The following is a 12,942-nucleotide window of genomic DNA, read 5'->3' as shown; positions in this document are numbered from 1 at the left end:
GGAGCAGCTGGGACTCAAACAGGCACCCTTATGGGATACTGGTATTACAGGTGGCAGCTTTACCTGCTATGCTACAGCGCCAGCCCCCTATCTCTGTTAATTGACAAACAGGTTTATTGATATAGCCCTCCTGATTTTTACCCTCTTCTTTTTGATTCTCTATGACCTTCTTCCATTTAAGAAAAATCACGCTGTTCTGCTGTGTTTTTCTCAGACCAGACCTACTGTTCTGAATATAACTAGTTACTATCAACAATTTAATAACCATTTCTTTAAAAAATTTAACAAGGTGGATTTATTTCTATACGTCCATCTTGGTATTAATTTTCTATCACAGAACTTCAGACTTTATTCTTTTTTTTTTTTTTTTTGACAGGCAGAGTTAGAGAGAGAGAGAGAGAGAGAGAGAAAGGTCTTCCTTTTTTCGTTGGTTCACCCCCCAAATGGCTGCTACAGCCAGCGCGTTACGGCGATCCGAAGCCAGAAGCCAGGTGCTTCCTCCTGGTCTCCCATGCGGGTGCAGGGCCTAAGCACTTGGGCTATCCTCCATTGTACTCCTGGGCCACAGCAGAGAGCTGGACTGGAAGAGGGGCAACCGGGACAGAATCCGGCGCCCGAACCGGGACTAGAACCTGGGGTGCTGGCGCTGCAGGAGGAGGATTAGCCTAGTGAGCCGCGGTACCAGCCTAAGACTTTATTATGATAAAAATTGAACTTAGACCTCACTCATTTCAACACAGTGTTTTTTTGCTGCTGATGTTATGACAACTCTGTTGGTGAAACCCAGCCTTCAGGAATGGAAAGAATACGGGACTCTGCTTGCTGGAATGGCCAGTTTATTCTCTTCAGAGATTCAGCAGCTTGCTTTTCAGGAGTTGTTTATCTTCATTTCAGGAATTTTCCAATCTGCAGAGGGACAAGAAGGCATATTCAATAATATAAATTGAAAAATTAATCTGTAAGTTTTCTCTTAATCTATCAGATATCACAACTTCTGCTGTGGAAGCCCAACAAAGCAGTTGAAATTTAAATTCAGTGGGCCCAGCACTGTGGCGTAGCAGGTAAAGCTGCTACCTGCAGTGCCAGCATCCAATACGAGCACCGGTTCAAGGGTTCAAGTCCTGGCTGCTCCACTTCTGATCCTGTTAGGGTCTAAAAAAAGCCCACCGCCCGAGGAACGACTCCAAGAGACTTTTTCTCTCATGCAACCAGCAAAGGGTTAAATTTATTGATCCAACATGTTGGGGCCCTCTGACAAGGACAGAGGAGCAGTGAGGAACTACAGCATAGGGTTTATAAAGGCAAAAACCGCAAAATCGGGAGGAGGGAGAGAATACACGGTTGCTAAGCGGTTGCTAAAATCTTACAATCAGCAATTATGATTTTAAGACATAGACAAATCACATCTTCATTATTAGCCCAGGTAACCCAGGTGCAACCTTTCTACTTTTAAGCTTGAGCAATCATGCTAGGGGGTTTTTGTGCGTTGCCAAGGGTGGTGTAGTGCACTGCTATTGTCCGACTATTTGAGATCATAGTTTCAGACCAGAGTCTCATGGTGGGGGGGTTGCTTTCCCAGAATGCAGTCTCAAGTGCTCCAAAATGGAGTCCCTACTGTCAAGGTGCTACTTTACTCTGTCTTATTTTCACAGCTGCACCAGGAAGGTTTAAACCTGTAAGCTTAAGCTTAACTTTTGACACCCATACATATACAATTTTAACTCTTCAATCCAGCTCTCTGCTATGGCCTGGGAAAGCACCAGAAGATGGTCCAAGTTCTTGGGCCCCTGTACCTGCGTGGGAGACCCAGAAAAAGCTCCTGGCTCCTGGCTTTGGATCAGTGCAGCTCCAGCCGTTGTGGACATCTGGGGAGTGAACCAGCGGATTGAAGACCTCCCTCTCTCTCTCTGCCTATGTGTCTATCTCTGCCTCTCTATAACTCTGCCTACCAAATAAATAAATCTTTAAAAATATTTAAATTCAATGGATATTGCTGTTATAATCACACAGTCACATAGATTTGCTCTTAGTTAGCCAAGGGGAAATTTAACTTACAGCAGACTTTTCTAGCTGTACAGATAGGATTGTTTGTGATCAGGCTAAAAAAGCCACTGAATCTCTAGAAGAGACCGTTTAGAATCTGGGACCTATTTTCATTGCCTGGGTTTGGTAATCTAGATCCCTTTCTTCAGGGTCCATTACAATAATTTTTGTTCTGTTCCTTGTAATTGCCTGTGCTGCAGTTGGCTGATCTGTCTTCTGCGAGTTGCAAAGGCTGCTGTGTAGCCACTGTCTTGTCAGATGATAACCCACCTGCCCCTCAAAAAAGGGAGCCGAAGACATGAATCCTGGCATCCTGGCCCCACTACGGAGTACATGCTCTCTACATTGTTCCCAGTCAGCAAGAGCTAGCAGTGGTGTGAGGGGAATATTTTAGATGAAGCTCCTACAGCTTGACTCTATCTGCCCCTGACTAAACGGAGCATCTGTGAGGGGGGAAAACAGCCCTGACAGCCAGGAGCTCACCTGTCCCTTCCCGTTACTCCGTGCTTTGCAAGTCACTTCCCATCACTTAGGGCAATGCGGTGGTGTTCTGTTGAATGTAAGCGATTCTAAGGAACACCAACGTTAGACAAGGTCACTCAGTTAAGACCTAATCATCAGGTGGGAACTGAGACAAAAATTTAAACACTGTCAATGAACACAAAAATGAATAAGTGGGGCCAGCGCCATGGCACAGTAGGCACAGTCCTCCACCTGCGGCTCTCGCATCCCATATGGACACTGGTTCTAGTCCCAGCTGCTCCTCTTCCAATCCAGCTCTGCTGTGGCCTGTGAAAGCAGTAGAAGATCTCCCAAGTCCTTGAGCCCCTGCACCTGTGTGGGAGACCTGGAAGAACCTCTTGGCTCCTGGCTTCAGATCAGTGCAGTTCTGGCCGTTGCGGCCATCTGGGGAGTGAACCAACTGAAGGAAGACCTTTCTCTATGTCTTTTCATCTCAGTGTCTGTAACTCTACCTCTCAAATATATAAATAAAATCTTTTAAAAGAATGAGCAAGCATCGCCCTTCCTGGATACTGTAGACCTGTTCTGCCTCGACCAATCAGTTTTGGCTTCCTTCCATTCTTGCAATCTTTTTTTTTTTTAAAAAAAGATTTATTTATTTGAAAGCAGAGTTACACAGAGAGAGGAGAGGCAGAGAGAGAGAGAGAGAGAGAGAGAGAGAGAGAGGAGGGAGGGAGGGAGGGAGGGAGGGAGGGAGGGAGAGGGAGAGGGAGAGGGAGAGAGGTCTTCCATCTGATGGTTCACTCTCCAATTGGCTACAACAGCCAGAGCAGCGTTGACCCAAAGCCAGGAGCCAGGAACTTCCTCTAGGTCTCCCACGTGGATGCAGGGCCCAAGCACTTGGGCCATCTTCTGCTTTCCCAGGCCAGCAGAGAGCTGGATCGGGAGTGGAGCAGCTGGGTCTTGAACCAGCACCCATATGGGATGCCAGCACTTCAAGCCAGGGCGGTAACCTGTTGCACTACAGCACTGGGCCCTCTTACAATCTTCTTGATACAAAATGTGATGATATGGTGATATCCAATCACAGAATTAGCCCTGCTTCCTCACAGTATGCACAGAGGAGCAAACTTCCATTTCCTTGTATCATCCCCAAGTCACCTAATGGAAGCTCACATTCCAGAGCCGGGGGCGGAGGAAGACTTTTTTTTTTTGTCCAAGGGTCATTTGGACATTTATAACATCATTCACAGGCCATAAGTAGTTATCAACTTAAAAATTAGCTGGCTGTAGATTTATTGAATTTCGAGTCTCTCCTGAGGTTTTCTTTGGCGGGGCCAGACCAGATGAGAAGACCTGCTGGCCAGATGTTCCCATATTTTATAGTGTGGCTCTTGTCACACTCCTGACTGAGATTCTTTATGATTGCATGCATTCTCCCTGGTGTGACAGTGTATCTACATGTGAAGCATTTAAAGAGTTCCATGTTCTTATCTTCATTTTATTTGAAAGGAGGGATTTAGAAGGGAGGGAGGGAAATAGCCTCCATCTGCTGGTTTGCTCCCAAATGCCTACAAGAGCCAGGTCTTAGCCAGGTCAAGCCAGGAAACAGGTACTCAGTCCAAGATGGGATCCCAGATGGGTGGCAGGGCCCCAGGTACTTGAGCTGTCATCTGATGCTTTCCCAGCATACACATCAGCAGGAAGTTAGATCAGAAGTGGAGCTAGGACTTGAACCAGGCACTCTGATATGGGATCAAGCCTCACAAGTGATTTTTTTTTTCACAGGCAGAGTAGACAGTGAGAGAGAGAGAGACAGAGAAAGGTCTTCCTTTGCCGTTGGTTCACCCTCCAATGGCCGCTGCAGCCGGTGCACCGTGCTGATCCGATGGCAGGAGCCAGGTGCTTCTCCTGGTCTCCCATGGGGTGCAGGGCCTAAGCACTTGGGCCATCCTCCACTGCCCTCCCAGGCCACAGAAGAGAGCTGGCCTGGAAGAGGAGCAACTGGGATAGAATCCGGCGCCCCGACCGGGACTAGAACCCGGTGTGCTGGCGCCGCAGGTGGAGGATTAGCCTAGTGAGCTGCGGCACTGGCCACAAGTGATCTTTTAAATGCTGCTCCAAATGCCCACTCCAGTGGTGTTTCTGCTGGTCTTTGGCTGAGGGCACTGACAGCCTCTTGTACAATGTCACATCTCAGGAAATGTAACCATAATCTGATCCATCCCATTACATGTACAGGGGTCAAGAAGTCATACTAGACATCTTGCTCTCAGCCTCATGCACTGCCAATCATATATCCTGATGATGTTATGGAATAAAGAGCTCTCATAGCTATTTCCTTCCCTGTATCTTCAGAGCAACGTTGCTAGTCCAAGCTACACAATGCCTCTCGTATCGTCTACTACAATGGTCTTTTAACTGGCTTTCTTGCCTTTCTTTAATCTGGTTCCCACACTGCAATCAGTACTCCTTCCTCACATGAAGTGTTCAGAAAAGTCATTTCCGTGTTGAAAGCACTTTAATGCTTTGTAATGTCCTTAACATAAAGATACAGTTGTTTGCCGGAGCTGACAAGGTCATAAGAAGTCTAGTATCATTATGCTAAATGGAATAAGCCAGATCTAGAAAGACACATTTTTTTCTCTTTTTTTTGTGTTAACATACAGAGAGAGTATAGAAATTGTATTGATGTCAAATCATTTGGGATTTAGTTATCAAAATTGCTTCACTGAATCCTACCATGTGAATGACAACATATTCTTTCCCCATATTAAAAGAAAGGAGGCGGAAGGGGGTAATAGTGAGGACTCTTGGTTTACTAGTAATGTTTTGTTCTTAATTTGGGTGTGCTCAGAGGACAAAAATAGTCATTTATCTGTACTTTATGTGCCTTTCTTGGTGTGTGTATTGTGTTTCAATACCATGTTTAAAGAGAAAGAAGTCTATCAGTTCTTGACTCTGCAGCTTTGTCTCGGGCCACCCCCACCTCTTTCAGCCATATTGGCTTTATACCATTTCCTTGAGCACAACGTTCTTCTTGCTACTAGTGGGTCTTTGCACATGCCTTCTCTCAGGAAGTTCACTCCCCTACTCCTTCGCTCAATAAGCTTGCTTTTGCCTTTCAGATCGGTTCATTTGGGTCTTGGGGTGCACTCCTTTGATCAACTCGAGGAAGTCATTTCATCTTACTTATTTCTCATAGCACCATGTATCTCTTTTGGTTGCACTTTAAAAATTGAATACTGGTAATACTTTGATAAATACCTTTATCTTCCTTTAGACTCCTTGTGCTTAATAGGCACTTAGTAAATATTTCTAGAACGAACTCCTGCTCTGTAGCTGGTAAGCTGCCTTATGTTGAACATGTTTTTAATCTTATTAATTGTATTAGTCTGTTAGAATCACTGTAACAAAACAGCATAGGTGGAGTGCCTCAAGCAACAGAAATGTGTTTTCTCACAGTTTTGGAGGCTGGAAGTCCAAGATCAAGGTATCATCAGGGTTGATTTCTGATAAGGACTTGATTCTGCACTTGTAGATCCAAACTTCTCCTTGCTTTCCTCTCTCTCTCTCTCTCTCTGTGTGTGTGTGTGTGTGTGTGTGTGTGTGTTTAGGAGTGGGAGGAAGAATTACTATGGCATCTCTTCTTCTAGAAACACCAATCCTATCAGTTAGGGCTCTACCCTTACACCATCATTTAACTTTCATGATGTCCCCAATGGTCCTCTATCCAAATACCATAACATTGGGAGTTAAAGCCTCAGCATATGAATTTGGGGGGAACACCATTCAATTCATAACATTAGCCCCAAGTTCTTTAGTTGTCACAGAGATAATGATACAGGCCGGCTCTCTAGAAACTGTTGTGAGGGGCAGCATGAGACAGTGCATGTGAAACTCTTTGAGACGGAAAGTGCTAACCTGTAGTGGAGAGTAGTGATCCACTCTGACCACAATTTGAAGAATTGTGATTAGTGCCCTCTCAGTGTAGAAAATATTTGTAGGTGGGGCTGGCGCTGTGGCACAGTGGGTTAATGCCCTGGTCCGAAGCACCGGCATCCCACATGAGCGCTGGTTCTAGTCCCGGCTGCTCCTCTTTCCGATCCAGCTCTCTGCTATGGCCTGGGAAAGCAGTAGAAGATGGCTCAAGGGCTTGGGTCCCTGCACCCACGTGAGAGACCCAGAAGAAGCTCCTAGCTTCAGGTCAGCACAGCTCCGGCCGTTGCGGCCAATTGGGGAGTGAATCGGTGGATGGAAGACCTTTCTCTCTGTCTCTACCTCTCTCTGTAACTCTGTTTTTCAAATAAATAAAATAAATCTTTAAAAAAAGAAAATGTTTGTAGGTAAGAAAGTCCATACCAGAGTGGAGATAAAGATCAGTTTAGTTCAACACCAGAAGTATTTCTCTCTCATAAGCTGTTTGAAAACAAAGAGCTCCTTGGTATTGTTAGTCCTCATGCCTGGATGCTTCCTGCAGGAATTCTGTGCTGCGGGAGGCTGGACCAGGGCTCTTCCAAATCCTCTTACAACTCCAAGCTTCATTCCTTGTGCTGGTATATGTTATCTTTACTTCACTAGGAATGGGCCTTGAATTAATCGTCTCTGACCATGAATATTATAGGGCAGCAAAGTTCTGGAAAGGGGCAGATAGTAAATAACCGCTTTAAGCTATGCAAGTATTGTGGCTCTTTCACAAGTACTCATTCTGCCTTCATAGCATGAGAGCAGCCTTACACACCATGTAAGCAAATGAGCATGGCTGAGTTCCAAGAACTCTCTCTTTGTCGTACTGAAATTCCAATTCTATGTGATTTTCCTGTGTCACAAAATAGTATTCTTTTTAGTTTTTTTCCCTAACCATTTGCAAATGTAAAATGCATTCTTTGCTGGTGAGCCTACAGAATTAGGCATGGGGCTAGATTTGGCCCAGGTGCCATAGTTTGCCAATCTTTACTATACGTCATTAACTCAGGACCTGAAATGCTGTTAACTTCCTGGCAGTCTTTAGACCACTAAACTATATTGATTTTCAGGCCTGGTTGGAAAAAAGCTACTCTTCTCTAATTTGACTTACTGGCTAGAAGAACATTTACTTTATTGTTTCCATAAGTTTCATTTTACTGTTGGCTGTGAAAAAATTGCTTGTCCATTTGCCAGGTTATGGCAGCTGACTCTAGGTCTCTTAAGCCAAACCTTGCCTTTTCCGTACTGCCTCTGTTTCTGGCCAGCCTTGATCCTGCCATATTCTCTGATTCCCTTGGCAGCTGCCAACGCCAAGCTCTCGGCTTCTTCCAGCAAGTATTTCCCGTCTCTAGATTTAAAAAGTGCCCCAGTGCCATATTTAGATTCAATTACGAAGCTCAGACACGCATGTAAAAGGGAAAGGCAAAAAGTGACTGACACTCCACCAGCAGCTCAGAGACCGCTTGACTCCATCCTATTTAAAGATGTGACAAATGACAACGTCACGTTTTCCCAAAGATCATCAAACGGGAGCACGCGAAGTCTTCATCAAATGCCTGGCCAGGCGTCTTCCTGCCAGGATGGTTTCAGTGCTGGCAAATCATTTTGTGACCAGGTCATGAGACATGGAAACATAAGGTCTGAATTTTCTCCTGCCTCCTGACTGGCAGGCCCTGATCTCAGGCTTTCCTCTTTTTAATAGATACAAAGCTGGCGAGCATACCCTCACAGAGGCCTGTAAGTGACACCTATGGCTCATGATGTATGCTATGCTGTGGGAAAAATCAAGAATTGCTTCCCACTGGCAAAAGGCAGATCGGATATTCTGATTATAGTGCTTAAGTGTTATAATTTTAGTTGTAGGACTATGCTAAAAAAAAACTATTGAGCTTTTTGGTTGGTCAGTATTTAGTGATCATTTATCATGTTCAGTGTCCTGCTGGTTGTATGTATATAGCCTGATTTTAAGTGCCAATTTGTGTTACCAGTATATGTGTGTCCATCCCAGGTAGCTGAGAACAGACACTTGGAGAGTTTCTCAAGCAACTATTTTTCCAGTATTACCCCCATCATTCATTCACTCATTCATTCACTCATCCTATCCAGTATTAAGTGTGGCTTACATAAAATTTTAATTCTTTGAACAAATGTTTTGGTCATCTTCCAAGTGCAAGGAAGGAAGGGAACATAAATCGACAAAGGCCAATGTTTAAAAAATGGAATGTAAATTTAGTTATGAGGATTTCAGGCATTTTAGAAAGTGTCATCTCAGTGTGAAAAAATGGCACAGCAGAGGTATGGAGCAGGTGCTTCAGTCTAACGAGGAACGTGATTGTAGTTGGGAGGTAAGGTGGGTTCCAAGCACCTCAGAAGTGATGTAGGAACTGGACTAGGAAGGCTGAGGGTTCCATGAGGGGGAAATGGGGAAGAACATTCTAGGCACAGCGGATGGTCTGAGCCCCTTGCTATCCCCCGAGCACTTTTCTCCTACAGCCAAGTTCCATCAAACCTTCACTTTTCCCACAAGTCTCCTGCCTCTTTCTACTGCTACCCCTCCCTTGAATGCCTTTCCTGGAGGGGCTGGCATACAACGAACTTGAATGAATGACCGGTGGAAGACAGATATCTTGCATAGGAAGGGGCTTCGAAAGCAAAGTTAACCATTTTTCAGCTTATAGTAATAGGTGCGTTTCTAAGTGGAGAAGTAAGTCAGCGCAAGCCATGTTGTAGGTCAGTTTCCGTGACCGTGGTATATAATTTGGATTGCATAGAAAATGCTAGTGTAGGAATTGAATATAGGAATGTCCCCTAGTATACCACTCTGCCGGTGATGTACTTTCTGTCTCCCACGGCAAATTGCAGGCCACACTTTGGGTCAGTGATCAGCCGAGTCATGGGCCATTTGGCCCCTGGTGGAGGAAGTGTAGCTCCATCTCCTACCACAGCTCTGATAATGACTGAGAGCACAAAGCAGGGCCTAGGAGGAGAGGCTTAGCTTGCAGCTCACTCAGCCCTCCTGGGAAGAGCCTGGAATTACTTAGCAATCGGGGAAATGTGGCCAACATGGCAGATGGGCAGGAGCAACACTTCTGCTTGGCCTGAGGTTGCAGATGAGGTAGGCTGCCATCATGCTGAGCAGTGATGGGAAAAGCACAAGCCCCAGGAAGGCTGCAGTGAAAGCTGCCAAGGTGTGCATCAAGCGGGACTGAAAGAGCTCCAGAGGCCTGAGCCAGGAGGAAGAAGTGATAAGCGGATGCAAATTCCCTGCAGAACCCTGGCAGGTAGAAGAATGTTATCGGTGAGTGTTAGCAGTTACGGTGAGTGCTATCTCACCATAGATGGGGATTAGTTACTAGCCTGGCCCAGATATTTCAAAAGCTGTTTCTCTTGAAGCTATGATCAAAATTAAGTTACTCACTGATGGCAACTCTGTAACACTTCTAGTGAGCAGATAAATAGATAGCAATGTTGTCTTCGGATCCCTCGGAGCTGGTGCTGAGAACTGGGATTCAGTAGGCCCGGCTGTAGCCTGGTTCATAGCCTCAGATTCCTGTGATCTTGGGCAGGAATTGAAGTGGTTGGACATTGGCTTCCTAAGATATAAAAGAGGGAATAAGAGAAGCCAACTAAATAATCTGTTAAATGTCTTTCGTATTGCAATTCAAAACATTGTGATTATGTGTGTGTGTTTTAAAGAAATTATCAAATTTAAATTATGGGACTATCCAAATCACTGTTAGTGGGAACAAAAATTAGCACAACTCATTTGGAAAGCAATTTGGCAATCTATGTCAAGAGCCCTGAAAATGTTCATGCCCATTGACTCAATCATTTCTCTTCTGGAAGACTATTTATTCTACTAAAAAGTGTTCTCAAATTCTGAAAGTAGAAAAGGCTATTCTCTGTATTATCACTTTTAATAGTGAAAAATGGTCCAGCAACAGGAGATGTTTGAAAGTCCAGGCAATGAATTGTTTTAGTGATTAAAATGAGTATCACATATGTAAAATAATGACTTCAAGTTATTTAAACAAATTATAGGGAAATTATTAGAATGAATTGGGGAATGTTTGTGTTTTAATATTTAGTTTTAAAAAATAGAATCCCAAGTTGTATAAAGACTATGATTTCAATTATGTAGAAAGGCATAAACAAACCCTAAGAAAACATTAATTTTACATGTTTGGGATTATTGATTTAATTTCTTTTCTCTGTATTTTCTTCTAATATTCCAAAATAAGCTTGCATTGCTTTCATTATACTAAAGACTGAAATAACTCAAGTTTATGATTATTAGTTGGTTGTATATATTAAGAAGCTGTCAGTAACAATGGAAATAACTACAATTATAGAACTTCATTTGTTACATAATATGAAATTATGTACCATGTAGCTCAGCGGTTGATCACTCGTGCCGTCAAAGGCTCTAGTTCAGACTGGATCTTAAACATGCCAGCCGTATGGTCTTGAGCAGGTTATGACTGCTATCTGTAAAATAAAAATTTAACATTCATTGAGTACCTATCATGTGCTGAATGTTTCTGATATGTGGTAGTGAATCTGAGTAAATGAAATGTGATTCACAATAGTAAGAGATTCGTTTGTGAGTAAGGTATCTTCTCGGAGGCTTAGCAGTGAGTAGGAGTCAGGAAAATGAGGACTCTGTCGTTAGAGAAAACAGCAACTGAAGTGTTTATGGAAGCACACCAGCCGGTGACGTGGCATAACTGGGTGTCATAGGTCTGTGTTCAAGTCCAGGCTTTATTCCTTACTAGCTATATGCCCTGGGGAAGTTGCTGAATATCTTTGTGTGGCAATTTTTTTCACCCTAATGTTGACATTCTAGTACCTACTCGTGAGTATTGTCTTTAGAGACATGTTGGTGAAATATGCGAGAAAGCAGTATTCCGTCTCTTCAACAAATACGTATCGAATGCCAAGTATGGGCAACGCATGGTGACAGATGCTGGAAACAAACAGTAGGCCTCCTTCCCTTGCTCTTCCATCTGGAACTGTGTATTATTATCTTTAGTATTATCATTATTATTATTACTAATGTTTTCATTTTAAAATTTTATTTATTTGAAAAGGAGGGGGCGGAGAGAGAGAGAGAGAGAGAGAGCTCCCATCTTCTAATTCACTTCCCAAAATGCATACAAAATGCAGGGTTGAGCCAGGGCAAAGCTGGGAGCCAGGAATTAATTTCGAGTCTTCCACGTGGGTGGCAATGACCCAATCACTTGAGCCATCACCTGCTGCCTGTTATGGTGTCCAGTAGCAGGAAGCTGGAATTGAGAGCAGAGCTGAGACTCGAACCCAGGCACTCTGAGATGGGAGGTGGGTGTCCCATGCAGCTTCTTAACCACTTTTCCAAAGACCTACCTCAAATATTAATAATATTATTATGAGAAGTTCTCAGCATGTTCACATAGTCCGCTTAAGCGTTTATTAGTGGTGTTATTTTCAACCCATGGGCACATCAGATCCTGGGGAGGGAGGGAAGGTACCCTGTGGATGGAAAACGACCTCCTTGCAGACCCTGCTCTCTGCCCCTTCCTTGTTTCTGCCCCACAAAGGTGCACCAAGGGAAGAACAGATGTTGTGCTCATGGGCTGGGTAGGGAGGGCAGGATGCTGTGTGGCCCCTGGGAAATGGAATGCTCCCAAACCCACTAGCCAGGGGCTTCTCTCCTCCTGCCCAGGAGGAGGGAGACGGAGGGAGAGAAAAGAGCCACACAGCACATCCTTCCAGAGGTCTCCATAGAGATAATTATGGCAAATGTTCCAACAGCCACAGGAGGGAGTGAAGGGGGGGGGGAGGCGTGGAGGGGAGAGCCTGGATAATTACAGAACAGATGCCCAGCAGCACCTGGGGGTGAATGCATTAGGGATGGGGAGCTGTCATCCCCTGCTCCCTGTCAAATTTATTCACAGGCTCCTGTGGCACCCAGCTGGGGCTGCTTTAGAGCAGGTTTGCCTCTGTTGGAGGGATCTGCAAGTTCAAAGCCTTCTCCTTATTTCCAAATGGGATCTCCCTCCTGCCTTCTCACCCTTCCTTCCCCACTCTGCCTCCCTGTTGTGAGCTCCAGCATGCACCCCACAGGGCTTCCTCTGCCTGCAGATGGTTTCATTGTCTTGCTCAAGTTCAGGGAAGTGCCCTCCAGACCTTCAGGCAAATGGGAAGAGGGGGTGGTCCAGACCTCTGCTGCCATCCACAGCCTCTGTTCTGCCCCGTGGCCTGCCCACGCCAGAAGCCAAGTCCAGCCGCAGGGTCCAACCAGCAGGCCCCTTCTGCAAACTGTACTTCTGAGGGAAGCCTTCAAAGCCTGCTCTGTAGCCCAGAGATGTGGGCATCAGGAGGAGGAGCCACAAAGAACAGGGCTCCTTGTCCGCCTTCTGCAGACACAGGCCACCCAGATGCTGTGAGGTTTGCTCCCTGGCCATAGTGGTTTGGGGCTGAGGACGAAGGTGA

The 12,942-nt window shown here is 45.0% G+C and overlaps 1 long non-coding RNA gene across 1 annotated transcript; it reads right to left on the bottom strand.

Moving 5' to 3' along the window:
* Positions 1–687: 687 nt before the first annotated feature.
* LOC103349343 (uncharacterized) lies at positions 688–7,385 on the bottom strand. Its single transcript, XR_517551.4, has 3 exons — positions 6,868–7,385; positions 2,527–2,612; positions 688–906 (listed from the first exon to the last, which is right to left on the bottom strand). It is a non-coding gene; the product is annotated as an uncharacterized lncRNA (long non-coding RNA).
* Between the last annotated feature and the right edge of the window lie 5,557 nt (positions 7,386–12,942).

This window comes from Oryctolagus cuniculus, chromosome 10, assembly GCF_964237555.1.
Source record: "Oryctolagus cuniculus chromosome 10, mOryCun1.1, whole genome shotgun sequence".
Classification (NCBI taxonomy): domain Eukaryota; kingdom Metazoa; phylum Chordata; class Mammalia; order Lagomorpha; family Leporidae; genus Oryctolagus; species Oryctolagus cuniculus.
Note: the sequence above shows the minus strand (reverse complement) of the source record. Positions and strands in the feature narration are given on the sequence as shown.